Source organism: Hetaerina americana, unplaced genomic scaffold (assembly GCF_022747635.1).
Source record: "Hetaerina americana unplaced genomic scaffold, ioHetAmer1.1.p SCAF_2, whole genome shotgun sequence".
Lineage (NCBI taxonomy): Eukaryota > Metazoa > Arthropoda > Insecta > Odonata > Calopterygidae > Hetaerina > Hetaerina americana.
The window spans coordinates 52,724,227-52,743,052 of NW_027286763.1; positions in this window are offsets into that span (position 1 = coordinate 52,724,227).

An 18,826-nucleotide genomic window follows, 5' to 3' on the forward strand; every position below is an offset into this window, starting at 1 on the left:
ATGTGTATGGCAATTCATTATTGGTGAACATGAATGAAAAAAAGTGTGCAAATAATTGTTAAAGCTAATATTTGTCAGCATAAAAATTTATGCTTAAATAATTATTATTAAATAAAATAAGTCAGACCTCATTTCATATGCTTATATAGGTTTTGAATGTTATTGGTTTACCATGCATATCCTATTTTGAATATAAGTATGATAGCAAGCTACTCAATCCTATCTCCTTAGTTTAACTGCCAAATTACCGATGGTATTCTTGTTTATGAGCTGGAAGAGTTTGAGACAGGTAAATTATCTCAAGGCATTGGCATCTCAAGTTGTTGAATTTTTTAAATGAGCAAATGCTTCTGAATAGCATAAATTTATGTGTCTGTAGCATTATATTATTTGTCTTTACCAACCATGTTAGACGTATCAAATTTTTACAGCATGCCTACCCAGCCAGGCCATGTGCAGTGCAGAAAATTTAAAAATACAGTACCAATATTTAAGTACGGCCATGTGGTTGGCATAGTATAGATGCTTTAGAATTATGTATCTGAAAAGGGAAGAAAAAGGTGGGATGGACAGAAAGGAAAGGGAGTGAGTAAGTGCTAGACATGGAGAAGGGATTTTTGGCAGAATTCCAAAGGAGGGAAGGTGGTTGCTGGGTATTTTGATTGGCAATGGGATGTTAAAGACTAATGGAAGTGAGGAGGATGTCAGGCAAGTGAATAAGGACCACAAATAGGAGAGGCATGTTGGATGGAATGGAGAAAGTAAGAATGCAGAATGGACGAAGGGTTTATTTTAATGTTATTAGGTTGTATTTTGTTTGTGGAGGCAAATTAATTAATCGCTGTTAATTCTTCGTCCATCCAAAATTTCCTCTCTCTTCAAGGATATGTGTAAAGTAATCTGGGTGGTGCCTATTTACTGAAAAGACGCCCACCATAATTGTTAAGATGATCGTATATCCAAGTTATACTATCCCCTAATGCTGTTTCATACCGATCATCAATAACTATTCTCATTTCTTTGGGCTTTCTATTCGTCATAATTAAATGTTTATTCTTGGATTGGCAGCATAATATCGAGTATTTTTCTAGGCAATACTACGTATGAACCACCTCCAACGGTATGATATTGAGTGACTTTGTTTTTTAAACTTCGGCAATTTATCTACCTATACAGATAATGTTTCCTTGGCATTACGTTTTTTTGAATTTTTATCGAGGATCGTATTCTTATTAATATTGAATCCCTTGCAAAATTTTCCGTCGGGATGCTATCTGATTCTTCTTAAATAAACTATTGCTGGCACTGAACCTCACTTCATTTACAGCTATATAATTTGGCAACAAAGACTTTAGAGACCCGCTATTTGAACTACACTTTAATCTTAATAATCCCTGCAGTGCTCGAATATCCTACCCGATATACACTTGGCGGCTTCAGACGTATAGCGAACACCAGAACGGTTCAGGGGTTTCCTACACGATTAGATCGCCGGCTGAAGGTCGACGAAGGACTCCCCGATAGGCCTGCAGAAAGCACGCAGCCTCTGATTGATGCCTTCCACTCCGCTCCAAACTGGAGGCCCACGATCAATCCTCGGGACAAGGCTGCAGATCGAGAGCGTCACATCAACCCACTCGACACCACCCACCCGCTTCACTTCCGAGTTCAATTCCCTGAAGGAATTCAGAATCTCTTCATATCCACGGTCGACGGCATCGTTGACACCAACATGAGCCACGACCCGCAGCCTGGAACACTTCGTGCGCGCAGCTGCCGCTCCAACCGAAGTCGTCACCTGGAGAACGCCGCCTCTAGGAATGCACCATATCGTCAGGCGCTGGCTCATACCATACTGGTCTTCCCTCTCCCGCAATGGGACCATCACACATCTGACGTTACTGCTGCCTATGACTAAAATCCCCCCCTTCCCACTCTGACGGTTCCTTCTGGGTGATGCTCTCACAGGGGCGGAGGTAGGGACTGCAGATACCGCTGGGCTATCATCCGATAGCACCTTATACCTGTTGGAGACGGGGATGAGGTTTGCCTTCTCATCTCCCCTCCCTCGCCGCAGCGTTAACTTTTCCCCGCTACTGCGCGAGACAACCTTCCAATCCTCCGGTGTCTGGAATGGCACCTCTCCCCCATCAAAGTATCGGACTCAGGGCGGCCTCTAGATCACTCCGCCGCATGTTGCATTCCGACTAATCCGTGCGGCCCCATTGGCGTGGAGAGTTTTCGCAACTCCACCCAGTCAGGCCCTTCTGCGGAAGAGCAACCCTCCCGTCAAACTTCTTCGGCTCTCGTCCCCTCCGCTGTAAATTACTCTAAAATTATTATTCCAGTAATCCCTACTATCCTTCCATCTCACCTCGCAAGTGCGTAGTCATAAATCAAAGAAATAGAATGCGTATAATCGATTAAATACCTAGGCGTTACCCGCACTCACAACCTCTCCTGGGTGAAACACATACGGGGATATGTGGACAAGCTAGCAAAAAATTAGGATTCATTAGAAGAGTTCTAGGCCAATGTGATGAAAAGGTCAAAGAGAAACGTTATCTTTCGCTAGTTCGGCCTCATTTAGAAAATGCTGCAAGTATGGGATCCTCACGAAGTTGGATCAATTGCCAAATTGGATCGCGTGCAGTGTAGAGGAGCTAGGTATGTAAAACGCTGTTATGGTAGCCTTAGTAGCGTATCCAAAATATCAGAGCAGCTAGACTGGAAATCACTCACGGAGCGAATGTTAAAGAATAGATTGAATCTCTTGCATAAATTGAAAGGACATCTCTTTAGTAGTGATGTGGAAAATTAGAGAGATCAAGTGTAGAATAAATTGATTTCAGATGTAATTTTTTCCACGATCAATAAGGGATCATAATAACATTTTCCGACCGCAGTGCCATTTCTTCGTCAATACTAGCATTCAGGTTTGCGTAATTCTTGCTCCCAGGCTGAAAAGTGTGCGCCGACAGTCTTCGAGATGGCTGGGCGCCTCTTGGGTTAAAAATCACGACTTTAATGATGAACAAATTATTCCCTCCACCGCAGAATAAATGTAGACTTCCTCGATTGATTAAAAGATGATAAACCTGTAGGGATATTCGAGAGGTGGTAACCTTAACACTATTAATTATTATTAAGTATTAATAGTTTCCATATATTCTAATCGGTAGACTAAGGGCATGTGAGATGGTCTCTATGCTCTCACATTCAGACTAGTATGCTCTCACTTGTACTCGTATGATACACAGTGAATTCTGATTTTGATTGAATTGTAATGGGCAAAGTACGATTTTTTTCATTCCGTTCGTCGTATAATGCATTGAAATGTTCAGAAACGTTATTATCAGTTTTTGAAGCGATGGCTTTGGAGGACTAAGTGAAAGAATTTCGGAAAAAAGAGGTCCCACTTCCAATCTTCTTTCAAAATATATTTACGAGACGAATGCCAATTGAGTGGGAGTGGATAGGCCCCGGACACCCGTTTTCACGAAATCCAGGGCCGAAGAGGAATATTACTCCCTGGTCCATACCGGATTTCCAAAACCGGGTTGGGAACCAGAGCGCTCACCCTCGGGGATCCCCTTCTCTCACTTGCGGGTCTCCAGGCGCAGCAAACACCCATGTGGATGCAGGCCGGATGGTATGGCCGTACGCAGACAGAAAATCCATTAGACTGTTTGGAAGTATCCTTTTTTTTTACTAGGGGTTAGTTTTCGGGTATGTCTCCCCGCCTTTTTAATCGCCTCATACGACAGGGGGGAGAATTCTCAATCCCCATTAGACTGTTTGGAAGTATCCCTTTTTTTACTAGGGGTTAGTTTTTGGGTATGTCTCCCCGCCTTTTTAATCGCCTCATACGACAGGGGGGAGAATTCTCAATCCCCCTACCCGCATGATGGTAGGGGGATTGAGACCAACCAAAGAGATTCTAGAGTCACCGCGGAAGAGGAATTGAATGCTACCCAAGGATATCCCAGTGAACTGCACAGTCCGTCGGATGGGACGCAGTTGACTCATCGTACTTCCGAGGTGGGATTGACAATGCTCCATCACCTGTGCCTCAACCCTCCTTCCCCCTCTCCTCCGACCCTCCATCCAACCCACCCTCCCAGTTATGCACAAGTTCACGCATGCGCTTATATAATAAACTCAAAGAAAACTTAGGTAATATTCAGGTACATACTACCTACTGAGGAATAGTATTTGCCAACACATTTACGGGTATTTTCCCAGTCAAGGAGTCTCAGATGAAATTTTCCTTACAGCTATTTATCGCCAATTTAATTGGAACTTGCAAATTACTTTCCGGGTCGCAAGGCGTTAGCATCATCATTGGGCTCAAATCATTTACTTACATAAGTGTTACGGCATGTATTTATTATTCATGGACCAAGAATGAGACCCAAGTCTGGATTCACTGAATGGTCAAACGATGGCTCGTTTAATGATGCGCGCGCATTTCTGAAAGGGTACACAATTGCATTGCCGGCTGGTGGTCTTGGAGGCAGGTGTACGTACACTCGGCACTCAAGCTTTCGGTGAGGAAGGGAGCGGTTAACTGCTGGACTCCAGTTCGCTCCAATGCAAAGCCCCACGAAGATACGCAAAATACGCACTTTCGGAATTGAAATGGGCTAACAATTCCCTCCGCCTCCTTTTCCAAGGCCCCAATTCGAATTCACTCTCTCTTGTGCGAAGTAAACCACTCAATAATACCCCTAGCCTCCCCCCGCCTTCCCCCCAAAGTCCCCCCCTTACTTGCCGACGGGCATTTGGTCTCGCCAGTTCGCTTTGAGAGCCGGGAAGAGCCAGCCGATGGAAGCGGAGAGACTCGTAGCTATCCCGGAGTTCGTCCAACCCGCGAGGACATATCGTCGAGGAACTCTGGAGAAGACAAAGCGGTCGGAGTCAGGGGCAGCTCTGTATCAATGGTGAGTGGCGATTTCATACAAGCCCATGTGCAAACATACAGTGGTAGATTAGGCTTCTTCATAAACGGGTTCAGTGTATCAAGTTTCTAATTGTTAGGTTTCGATTATCTAGATCTTAGGCCCACTTTCCAAAATTGACGGTGCGTATGTAGTCGGCCTTCAAAAATTATTTTGAGATGTGCTTTCTCTTGCTGGCGTCCGTATACACATACGGTGTGCGAGGGGTTCAAGTACGCGCTATATCCGATCTTCAGCTTGGCTCGATTGTCTTTGGTTACGGTCCTGGGGATGTATTAATGATGGTCCCATAATTGTCATCATTGGGGATCGGGATGGTGCGGTGGGTAACGTACTGGCTTCCCACCCAGAGGGTCCTAGTTTGAATCCTTGAGGTGACAGGTATTTTTCAGTGGTGTCTCGGTCCCTCCGATGAAGGTGCTTCGTGAAGAGCACTTTGCGTGAGTCAGTCGTTTGGGACATTTAACTGCGGACCCCGAGGCGCCTTTCGTTAAGAGTGGACTACCGCCGACATCAGCTTTCTCGTCCACCCCTATTGTCGATAATGACCTCTGCTTTCGGCCACCTCCCCTAAAATTGCAAATATTGTCCATCCTCGGCAATACTGAAGTTGCAAACACGGCCACGGTAGCTTCCAATTCTTGTGTGCCCACACATTGAAATTTCGATGTGCGACGTGAAATTCTTCATTCTAGACGCTCCACAGTTTATCATCTGATAACCTTCTGGTCAACCCCTCGCTTGGCATGTGATTCGAAATTGATTTTAAATAAACGAAACGCATGCATCCTTATAAGGAAAACAAAGAATCCATCCCGGTGCATTGGAGCTCAGTGAAATTGGCAACAAATTCCTTAATTTTGTCTGTCTTAAAAAATGTGCTAATTTGAATTTCCTTTCACTGCAGATGCGCTTAAGGAGGCCACTCCTAGCCTGGAACATGTCAAGCTTCCCTCATCATTTCTCATTGGGCCTATTGCAGAAAAACCACCTGATAAAATGTCCGCATGCTGTCAAAAGGAGAAAATATCGCTAAAATCTTATTACTCAAGGTTGCTCTGCCGCTACTGAGACAATTTGCCAAGTATTTTCACTCGCTTACCAAATATTATAGGAACGATGATGAATTATTTATATTTTGTCTTAGCAAGTAGAAATGGTGTAAACTTTTGCACTGTAATAGAGGCGAGAATAAAAGTTTACTATGTATTTTCCACAAAACTTCACTGTTGCAACAACTAGTTTCAATGCAAAGTCATAATCCTTGGATACCTTAAGATGCCAGTCTGTTGAAATTAGAAGTAGCAAATAAAAGTTTTGCGGAAAATACATTGCATTCTCCTTTCATTCCATTATAAATTTCCATGCAATCAAGCCTGATATTGAGTGTATTAAAGGGGAAAATGTTAGTCAAGACTGGTGACGGTAGGAATACACTAGGGAATTTGGGTGGAATGAACGTGGAACAGAAGGATTTACTGTAGTGTTTGGTGTCAGGTATTCTTTTTTGGAAAGGTTTGAGGAGTGAAGTGGCTGTTAGCCTTTCCAATACCAACTTTAATTTACTGATGAATTAATATATTGATTACAACTTAGATTTATTATTTAGTAATATTAGTCAATAGTATATTTTACCTTTTATTATGAAATATTTCACCAAATTAAATAATCATTCCACAATGAAAATTTACATGTAAAATATGGCACCTATTTCTGATGTTGGCAAAAGATTTTGAGAGACCACTTCTTAAATATGTAGTATCCGCCAAATCGTGAGTTTATGTAATCTTTTTGCATTAATATTTAGAAAAACAATCCAAAAAGTAACCAATGGAGCCAAATTTCTAATCATCCTAGTGATGCAAGATTGTTATTTTATTATTTGTGGAAAAAATTTATTTATCAAATATGATTATTAAAATAACATAATCTTATGATGGAAATTTAGTATGTAGTTTTTGCATCTAGCAGATGTTGTAGCCAAGGAATTAGATAATTCTGTTTAACTCTGAAGGGTCGGGGCTGATTCCTGGTGACTTTGGAAAATTCCCAGCTACACTGTAATTCTATTATTTTCAGGGTGCTCTATATGCAAACCACAGGGAGCCTCACTTCCGTTCCTTAATTTTGGCATGATGCCCTAATTTGCCAAACGTCTTTGCCACCAGGTGTGAGATATTCTGTCAGACTTTTTAATCCTACATGTGTTAGGCCTTGGTGAGGTGAGCTGCACTCTCATATTTATAAAAATCAATCTTTATGCTGATCACTGTGGTTACTCTTGTTTAATCATTTGGTTAGTTTAATTTTAGATTTGTTTTCAAATATGACTTGAAGTATCATGGATTTGGGTGAAATCATAGTACATACTAAGCTTGTGCTTACTGGGATGTTATTTTCATTTTATCCAACAACATTAATAGACTCATAGGTTGGGTTTGATAATCCTCGCATAGTTATAAGCTTAATTTTATGTGATATTCACTAATCAACAGGGTGGGGGCCAGTTCCTTTTCTTGTCTCTTTGTGGTTTCCCAGGAGGATCTGGAACCTGAAAAATCCCACAGCATGGCAGAGGATCTCAAGAGGCATCGCTCTGAATCAAATCCAGGCCTCCAGAGCAGTTAACGAATGCGCTACCCATTGAACTACCACATCCCCTGCTTAGTTTGTGTGAAATTTATTTTTAAATGAGTTAAGTTACACCAAATTAAAATAATTTCAGTAAAATCAGAATTAGCTTTAATTCCTCACCTGGAATAAACTAAAGTATTTTCACCCACAGTAAATGTTATGTCAAGGATTTGATCAATTTCTCTAAGAGATAAATAAATCATTATGCAACCTAATGAAAATTTAAAGTACTCTAAATAATGTGAAAGCGTCATGTTAAAGTTGCTCTCATCATTCTTTCATCTTTTCTTTGTATTGAAAAATTATTTCAATAAGAATCACTTTTTGTGAGATGGATTAATTATTAATATTTCAAGTTGCTTCTTATCAAATGAATTTTGACAAAATGTCAACAGAAAGATAAATTAAATGACTAAAGGTTACTCAACTAAGTTTTTAACACTTTAATTTAAGGTGAAACTATCAATGTCTCAGCATACTTTTATATACTAGATTAGCAAAAAGACAGGTCCTTGCATTAAATCATGCAATGTTGCAAGAGGATATTGATTTCAATCTCAACAAGAAATAATTGTTCAATACATTCAATACCAAGGTTTTAGGTCCACACATTAAATAAACTGGTGAGTGGCATATTGATGTTAATAATCTGTATTCTGAACTTCACACTTTAATGCACACTATTTGATTCCTGCATAAGTCTCTAGAGTTATTAAAACTCGTGTATCATTTTTTTTCTTCAGGGGAATCATATGGAATATTGTTGTGGGGATCAACTGTATGCTTGTTGTACCAAAGTTATCTTCAACCATATAGGCCCTTATTAAAAATAAAGTTTCTTACCATTCCTTCCATGTCGGTAATATGAGTACAGGTATTTGCCATGTCTGTCTTAGTAATAATTAATATCCATATCTTTCATGAAAATAGCAATTCATCCATATTTGACTAGAAATCATAACATCACATAATTTATCATAAATCGGCAATTTCATATAAAACCCCAGAGGGTAATGGGTGTAATAATTTATAACACAATACCAAACTCTTTAAAAAATAAGTGATAAATTGAGTTTCAAACTGTGATTCAGGAAATTCCTTCCATTGAAGTGTTATTTCCCATTGAATACATTTTTAAATTGCAAATAATTGAAATGCTTGTCTTCGCCCAGGTGGTTTCCCATTAAATATATTTGATACAGTAAAATATGTTGTTCCATGTTCCATTGTACACTATTTCCCTTTTCATGAAAGAAAGATTCCATTGTTATTTTTACTTAATCTTATAATTTCTACTTTCATTAGACAGTATTTAAATATATTTTGAAATCTTCTAAATATGAATGCTTTTGAAAATTCATTTGATCAACATGCTTAAAGATATTAATGCATTTCAGATTCAAATTTCCTGCATGGTATTTATGAGTGATGATCTGAAGTTATTCATTTTAGCAAGCCTTTCTTAACAATTGTTCATCGCAGATGTATTCATTTAAAGGTGTTCTACCCATTGGTAGACAAATGAATAAAATGTTGAAATTGAGTAAAGTAGCAGCAGTTGTTAAACAAATAATGTCCAATAAATTGTCATGGATGAACAGCATGTTTCACCAGGATATCATTGTATGAAATTTATTTCCATTTTAAAGCTTAAAGATCTCTGATATTTCAATGTGGTTATATGTATAGGTTTAAAGTGAAAGTTTCCATTTTTTTAATTTTAAAATCTTTCAATCCCAGTAAATATGCCTTCAGCCCTTTTGAACATACAAGTATTTATATTGTTGCTCAAAACATCATATAATTAGTTTATAAAAACCACATCAACTAAAAATTCCAAATCATATTTCAATTTGTTTCCCCTCAGGTCTTCCATTGGATGTATACATTAGGTGAGAAGAGGAGCATCCATGGGAATCAAGGTTGATCAGCAAGCTTTCTCACCGCAGGAAATGAGGAACGAAGGTTTATATTTCGTCGCTGGTACAAAGTTGGGTAGTGCTGTCAGCATCTAAAGAAGTGCACTTCATGTGGGTGTCAGCTGTAGATAAGGCCTCTCCAATAGACTGAACTCCTCTGCCACTAACTTTGTGGATAGTGGCTACGAGGGTGTTTCAGTAAAATGTTTTGGTTAAAAAAGGATACTTGGAATATTGATGCAATTTCTGTTACAGATGTATCTCAACAAATGTATTTGAGTAATAAAGATGAACTAAACAATAATGAATGTTTAATTTTCGAATCTTTCTCTTTGTGTAACTTTTGAGTGACTAATTTTGCCTTAAAAATGCTGCTCAAAAATTAAAATGAGAATTACAGGAATTCATCTAAAAAATGTTTTTTTCTGAGGTGTTAACCCTTTATAAAACTGTTGATTTAATTATTACCTATGGTACAGATAACTGCAAATGAATATATTCTAATAATCTCCAAAACAAAGAGGGTCTGAATATATTTACACCCTCTGCCGTACTCACATTTGGCAATGCGGATTATTCAATTCGTCATGAATTACAACAGAATTATAAGTAGCTTGTTTCTTGAATGGAATGTCGGCATTTCCTGCAAGTATCTATCTGAAACAAATTATCTAATCGATTATTTAAAAGCGAAAAAGCCGCATTATTTGAAACATCAACATTTGAGGCATCAGCATGAAATAGTTAAGCAGCAGTAAAAAATATGTATTAAGTGTTGCATATGTACAATATGAAAAGATGCCTTAATCCTTAGCCTTATGTTGTCAAATTATTCTAAAGTAATTTTATCCTATCCTGCATAGCAACATTGTGTGCACTCGGAACAATTGTTCTGTCGTTTTTTAGGTGTTATTTGAAATTACAATAAACATATGAGCTACATTTGCTCGCACCGGGTCAAAACTTACGTCATTCACCGACCTGAACGAAGTCCAATGACTAGAGTTAATTGGTCTATCAAATGTGAAAAAGCATAGTATCGAATATTTTACAAGAACCGGCTCACGCTTCTGAAAAGAGTAGCTCCATCGACGGCCAACCGCTCACGAGCCGTCTCGGAGTAGCGGGAGGCCCAAGATGAGGGCTCAAGCCTCTACGAGAAAATATTGTTGAAGTCCCGAGTCCACCCAGCGAAAAATATTCTAAGTCCAGAGCCCCTCGTCAGGCGAGAGAGGCGTCGAGGCAGGCTGATACCTCGGATTCGTCAGATGAGAGAGGCTTGCTGATGTCGAGTTGATTTTGAGCAAAAATCGGCTAAGTCCGTAGTTTTGCAGATCAAGAAATAGTTTTGAAGCTATTTCTCATAAGTAACCCGTTAGACTGGGGGATAAGAGGCGGATTGAGGAGGCGGGACTATAGAGCATGTTCCCTCGTTTTACTTTTGCAGCCGATTTTTTTTTTCGCAAAATATTTTTCATTCGCGAATATACAAAAAAGTGTCACCAGAGATTTAGACAGTAGGTTCAGGATGCCGCGGGAGACCAGGAAAACAATTAAATATTGAATATTATTGTGAGGAGGGCTGCCATTTTTTCCAGCCGGGCGGCGGGGCGCCGGAAAAAATGGCAGCCCTTTTCACAAAAATAATCAATATTTAATTGTTTTACTGATCTCCTGTGGCGTCCTGAACCTACTGTAAAAATCTCTGGTGACAGTTTATAGAAAATTAGTGAACAAAAATTAATTAACGGATTGGTTGAGGTTTTAGCCAACAGATGTCGCAAGCCTTCACTAGTTCAAAGCTCATCAAATACCAGCTGTTCCTAATACATCCTTTTCCCACTAGAGACACCAACGTGTAATTTCGAGATTCAATTTTTACATGGCCATTCAAAATGCATTGTGTATATCATATTTGGCTTTATGGGATTCGTTCGAACTTGGGGCGCGGTTAATACAAACGCACCCTCACGATTCCAGCACATTCTTATAGTGTGTGCTGAAACTTTATAATCTTTTTAAATATTAGCGGGTTAAATATTAGATAATGCTCAAATTAAAAATGGGGCGGCAACCCTATTTGGCTGCAATATCTTCTAGTTCTTATTCAGTAAATCATGTCATTTTATTTCAATGAAATCAACCAGTAGTGAAAGAGAAGGGTTACGTTTGATCCAAACTCTTAAATATTGGTTAATAACAGCATCTTCCAAAAACTCCCCAAGAACTTGATCTCAACACTGTTCCAATGGTGCAGTTGATCTATGCAATTCTATCCACTGCACTGGTTGCAACTTTCACATTTTCTTTATTACTGCAGTCATAGTGGTTAACATTTTAATTAAACGTAAGAATCATTAATGCAAGAGTATATTCAAATACTTTATTAATTTCAAAATTATAGAATACATCGAAATAAGTCTTAACTTACTTTTTAAACAATTCAGCAAACAAAACTGTTTCCCAAGACTCATTGGGTTTCACAAAACCCATGCCCCTGATATTTAAAGGATCATATTACTGAATCTCCAATTAATTTTCTCTGGCTTTCACCCGAATTCAAATTTAGTGCATTTAAAATTGTTCACAGAATATTTTGTCTTCACAAAATGTTGAAGGAATAATTTACTCTCTTACACTATGGCGTGGGAAAACTATCATGTATGCTTTCAATTGTACCAGAATATAAACTTTACGAACTACTATCCATATGTCACTTAATATGTCATATTCTTAAATTATTTATGTCGACCTATCAATGGGATTCATATAAAAAGCCTAACAAAAATTCATTTGCTTAATTGCATAAGCATAAGGAATTTAGATTGTGATGAATATCCCAAATGCATATTATTAGCCCACTTACTAGGAAGTACTATGAATCATGGGAGATGAGAGGGGATTACTGAAAATAATCAGGTGGGAAAAGTGGATTCAGACCTTTTTTATTAGCAATGGGGTGCTGAAAATTGTAATGGAGGGGAGAATGTTAGGCCAGGAAGGGGTATTAATAGTAGAGGCATATTAGACAATGGAATATGGAGGTTTGCATAAATTAAGGGTATATTGAAGTGTTGGATGTTGGGTTGCTTAGCTAGGTGAGGCTAGGAAGTTGTCGCTGTACTGTTGGGTAGCTGGTTTTCATCATAAACCTAGCTTTACCGGTAGATTAATATATTTATATTATTAGACCCATGCTAAAGAACAGGAAAATATAGCAATCAAATGAAACTATGATACAAAGGAATTTAAAAAAAATATCAAGTAATAGGCTCTATTTTTATGGAATCTTGACATCAAAACAAGGATTATCTGGTAACTGTTTTAAGAACAGTAATTTATTGGACCAGATTCACCTGCCAATTACAGAACTAGGTAATATCTTATGCCGATGGAAGGATTTAAATCTTAATTTAATGGGAATTATTTGGGAACTTGTTTGCCTAAACAAAGAATGTGACGAATTAGCAGTGGATAATGCTAGATTTCTTAAAATTTAATCAATGCTCTTCATATTTCATTGCACCTCTCCATTCAGATTCAATTATCTAGTTTGAAGATTAAGAATTTGGACCTTGAGAAATGAAAGAGGGGAGAAAAAGCCTTTTGGAAAAGTCAAATAGGAGAACGTTAACCTTTGTACCTGACAACTGTTAATTGGAAGAAACTTTTGAAATAAAGATCAAATTAAAGTAAGCCATCACATACGAGTGAAAAAACTGCATAGGGATCTTTGGTTTCATTGGTCTGAAAGGATCATTTTAAAGGGCCACTCAATAACAGATTCTCCCTTATGGTTACTTAATTGCAATACACTTATTGTGTTTGTTCACTGTTTTTCCAGCTTGAATAATTGAACACATTAAATCACAAATTTAATCAGCTAATACTTATGTTTTCACCCACAGGCACCTACCACCTACTCACCTACCTACCTTTCGGCTCATTTGGTCTATCGATTGCAGCTGGTTTCTGGTAGTTAAAAAATAAATGCCTGCCTGTTAAATATTTTTTAAAACCTTTCATTACTCAACAAAGATATAGGAAAAGTCTTTATTTGCATGCTTCATGTTAAAGATTGGATTACATCAAATGGGGACAAATTATTAATTATAAAAACAATAGAATAATCAAGCAACATCATGAAAAACCACTAAATACTTTGATACACCACTGTGATATAAACATAAAAAAAATTACAGTAATCAGCCCAAAGGTCTGATTAGTGATGGTAGAGATAGCTCAATACTAAGCCTGTTAGGTTGTTAAACTCACACATCAGGGTAGGGGGGTCAGTGCCTTTCCCTGTACCAGTTATGGTTTCCCAGGAAGATCTGGTACCAAAAAACAGCTTGGGTGGAGCTGAGGGTGCCTTAGAGACAACTTCGAATCAAACCAGGGCCTTCCAGTCAGCAGTCCAGCACTACTCATGACTTCCTCGTCTCCCAATGATATGTTCATTTGATTTCTTCCTTTACCATCATAGCAGGGCAAATTTTTGGCATCACAATGTTTGAAGCAATTAGCTTATAAGCTGTCACTAACTCAATTACCGTAAACAATGCCTTTCATGATGATTAAAAACATAATTTAGCATAACAAATGTGCATATTTGAAAACACTATTTCATTCAAAATTCTTCAGACAGTTACGGAGATAACATGAGCAATTTGTCAGTTAACCACATCTTCCCAAGAAACCAGAGCTAGCTCAGGGAATGGAACTACCCCTATCTTATTATCCTGTTGTTTGAATTTCACACATGGTTTTCATTTCAGACCAATGAGGCAGTTTCTCTCACAGAAAGTAGATATTATAGTCTGACAGGAAAGAAACAGTTTTTCAACCCCTACAGGTCCACCCATCTTCATTTTGATTCATTATTGTCTGTTATCATTTTCAGATATACATTTGAGAATCTCTCCTTGTTCGTACTTAGAACCAATTGGGTTGGCAATGGCACTAAGATTAACAGATGAAACTTAGCATTGCCACAGTTACCATATTTGCCATTCATCAGGTAGCAAAAATCTACCATTTCAAGGACATTAATATGCTTCTGGAGGTATCACATAAGGAAGCAACCCAAGGTTCACATGAAATAATTTGTGATATCCCTTGGCTGAAGCTGTTGCCACTGAACAGGGAGGGTCTCGCCACACATGCCCGAATCTTCGTTAATCTCATGTTTCAGTTGGCCCCTGAATTTTTCCTCAAAATTTCTACTTTTTACATAACTTTGTGCAAGTAGCGTTATGTATTTATTCAATGTTTAAGTTCATTCCAGCGAAGTAATTTTAATTATAACTTTTGGACTTTCATGAAATGCTTGTTCTCAACAAGGATGAAAAGAAATTTAATTAAGCGCTTTCAACAGTGAGTATCAAGTTATAAACTATTTGGATTTATTTAATCAATAGTGAGACCCACTTCCTTCAAAAGTTCACACCATTGCCATGAATTCTGCCCACATGCAACCACTAAAGTTGCTTACTTTTACCATTGTTATGCTGCAACAATAAGGATTCAGAAGCAGCTGTAGGACAAGTCAACCATTACATGACATTATCACAAAGCTACAATGGCAATGAATTTCAAAATCAGACCTTGTTGACGCTTAATTCTGATCGTAAATACTTTTTTTAATTACTACAAATACCCTCTTGCCCATGTTGGTCAACCCTTTATTTTTTCATTGAAATTTTCACTTAATGGCCAACCTAGTGGAAATTTACAAGTATTCAGGGGAGCAAGGTAGCCCAGAGAAATTATCTCGATTATTCCCAGCAAGGATATGAGAAATCTAAAGCCAAAACTTCTCTCTGTCAGAGAGTCATTATAAAAATATATTATGATTATTATCCTTGCAGTAATCTAATTGATGTGACACCAAACAGCACCAATCCACTGTCTATCACTAATGTTCTCTCGAATTGTGGTGATGAAGGGCTTAGAGAAGACAGGAAATGCAATAGAAGGGGAAATGGAAGGAATGGAAAAAATAACCAGTGATTGAGAAGGTGCCCCACCAACTGCATCCCATTTGGTCCCTCAAAAGTCCCGTGACAAGTCTTCCACCTTCTCTTCTACCTTCTCCATTCAGCCTTGTACCAAAATAACTTGGGTCATGCCTCTCAGTCCCTAAGCTATTCAAATAAAACAACATTTCAGTGCTAAAACATTTAAGAACACTTTTGGAGGCTATATCTAAGGTGAGTATTGTTGGGAGCAACAAAGAACTTTTCCCTCTTAGAAGTGACGGAAAATTTGCAATTGGGATTGTCTTAATGCTTTTTATCGAATATTTTAAATTGTGATGTTATTCAAACCATGATGCCAGTTAAATCCAAATTGCTTAAAAACCATTATCATTTGTAGTGTATTTCAGCTGGCAATCCCAAATAAAACTCTTCAAAGCCCCATTTGGGGACACAATCCATGGGTCCACGAGAACCTTAGTATTAAGGCCTATAGACATAACTGATATTAAGGATGATAAGGATTACCATCAGGATGATCCGTTAGGGTAAGTAAGATTGAATAATTCTCTCAACTCAGATAAAATGTAATAATTTTCACTCCAGGCAAGTCTGCATGAATGTCAGTAAGAGTGGAGTTTTTTAATAACAGTGAAATTTCAAAAGAAGTAAGCTATAATTAATCATTGCTTTCAATGCAGACATGCAAGTTCCTGGTTGTGAGTTAAAAGACAATATCTGGTTCATTATAGATTACCTTTTAGTGAGATTCTGCAGCAGGCAAATCTGAGTTTCTTGGACAATATGACAGAGCAATACAAGGTCATGAAAAATAGGCAAGTACAGAGAAAAAAGCAGAGATTTGAAAGAAGGATGTGGAGAGAGGGGACTGGGGCTGATACAGAGGTTTGAAAATAGTTAACAGAGGGGTTTAAGGTATTAATTGCAATAACAGAGGGTTAGGCAATGACTGGGAAATTATGAATTAGTTGTCCTGAGTTTTCCACTGCTTTGGTCTATCTGGTCTGGAAGCAGTTTTTCAATTAATCCAAAGAATTGTCATTTAAAACATCCCAGGAGACATTTGAGAGGTGAAAGGTTAATGTGGCGAATCTTGCATTGACCATTCATACAGAACTCAACTGTCACTTGCACGAGAGACAAGAGAGACTTTGAAAAAACAAGTAATTTTTAGAGAAAATTAATGGTCATTAACAGCTGATTCGAACTTGAACTCAAAGAAGCCACAGAAATCATACAAATAAGTTTAGAGTATCAACAGAGGATGCCCACCAACTCATGGAGGTGGAAATTCAAACAGTCAAAACTAAGGAAAACCAAAGACACCATCTTCACACCATCACTATGGGTCCATGAAGGCCATTGAATTTAATATATACACAGATTATTTTAGTCTTTTTCTAAAAATAACTCACCCTAATCAGCTCCTTTATTCCTTAGAATAAGTGCCCCAACCATCCTTGAACTCATTGGAGAGAAAACATCCTAACCACAATCCCTTAAGCAATAAGGTTCATTGTGCTTTATAAAATAAATTAAAAGAAAGACAGTTCCACACCTGCATTCTAGCTTGAATTTATGCCAATGTTCAAAGAAAACTTCATTTCACAGAGACTTGCAGCCAACCAGTTAAAGGGAAATATAATATCGATTTGGAAAAGTTTTTCTTCGATTGAAAGATTCATTCGAGAAAGAAAAAAAAAGAAAACTCAATCAAAATTTGAATAACAAAATGAAATGCTTTAAATTTATAGAAGAACAAAGAGTCATCGTTGGCTTGGTATATGCCACTAACTATATGGGAAGGCCCAGAAGTACCCGGCCTGACCTAGAGATGGTAGTAGTTGTTTGAAAAATATTACTGTATTATAAAGTATGCAATCTACAACGCAAATGTTTCAAGTTTGAAGATGCTAAGTTTTTTAGTATTTGTTTGGCAGCCATCAATATTGAATGTTTTCAGTGAATGTGTAAATGGAGAAAATTGGTCATCGTTATGTGATACATTACTTTTACTTGAAAGGCCTCAGCCCAACCAATATAAATGCTGAACTGGATTCTACTCCTTCTAGGAGTGAGTCTGCTTATTTACAACAATAAAATATTTGGTAGCAGAGTTTAAACGAGGCTGTATGAGCTGTCAAGACTGGCATCGCATTGCTCGACCAAATGAGTTGACGACTCCAGAAACTGAAGAAAATCCATAAATTTATACTGGATGATCGTTGACTGAGTACACATGCTAGCAAACATAGAAGGCATTTCAAAAAGTGCTGTACATCGCATGTTACCTGAACATTTGGACATGAGAAAGCCATATGCAAGATGGCTGCCTCGTTTGCTCACACTCAAGCAAAACCAGTGTCGTGAAGTTGTTTCAATTGAGTGATTAGCAAAATTTCACAGCATCAAAGCAGAATTTTTGCGCCATTTCATAACCATGGGTGAAACATCAGTCCAATACTTTACACCCGAGAAGGGCGAAGACAGTTTCATCTGCAGGCAAGGTCATGGCCTCGTTTTTTGGGATGCGCGTGGGTTTATTTCGATTGAATATCTTGAAAAAGGAAAAACTATCAGCGACGAGAATTATGGGAACTTATCGCAATGTTTGAGGGAAGAAATGAAGCAAAAGCGAAAAGAAGAAGTGTTGTTTCATCAAGACAATGCACCAGCTCACAAATCTGTTATTGCAATGGCCGAAATTCATGAATTCAGTTTGAATTGCTATATGCACCCTATACGCCAGATTTAGCCCCCTTGGATTATTTTCTGCTCACAAATTTGAAAAAATAGCTTGGTGGTTAAATATTTTCCAACCGTGAAGAAGTGATGTCGGCAGTTAATGGCTATTTTGAGGAGCAGGACAGTTCTTATTATAAAAAGTGTATTGAACTTATGGAACATCACTGGGAAAAGTGTATAGAGCTGAAAGGAGACGATGTTGAACAATAAATACATTTTTTCCCAAATTTGTGTGTTTTCTGTGTTGGATTGGGTACTTCTGGGATTACCCTTGTTCATATAATGCTTGCCTTTTCTTGTAGAAGCACTGCAAAGATCTTGAAGGGAATTATCTCCAAATTTTAACAGAAGGGATAAAACATGTACAGATATAAAGTATCTTACGTCACTACTTGCAGTGTGAATCTTGCTCTCTTCCTTGCCCCCTCTTCTGCCTCATGTGGTCAAGCACATATCAGAGCGTGGCTTCTTTCAGTTGAGAGCACACACATGGTGACACCAAAGTTATGCTGATGATGAATATGATATGTAGCAGACATCAAAAAACAGTTTCTTCCAAAGTGAAGCC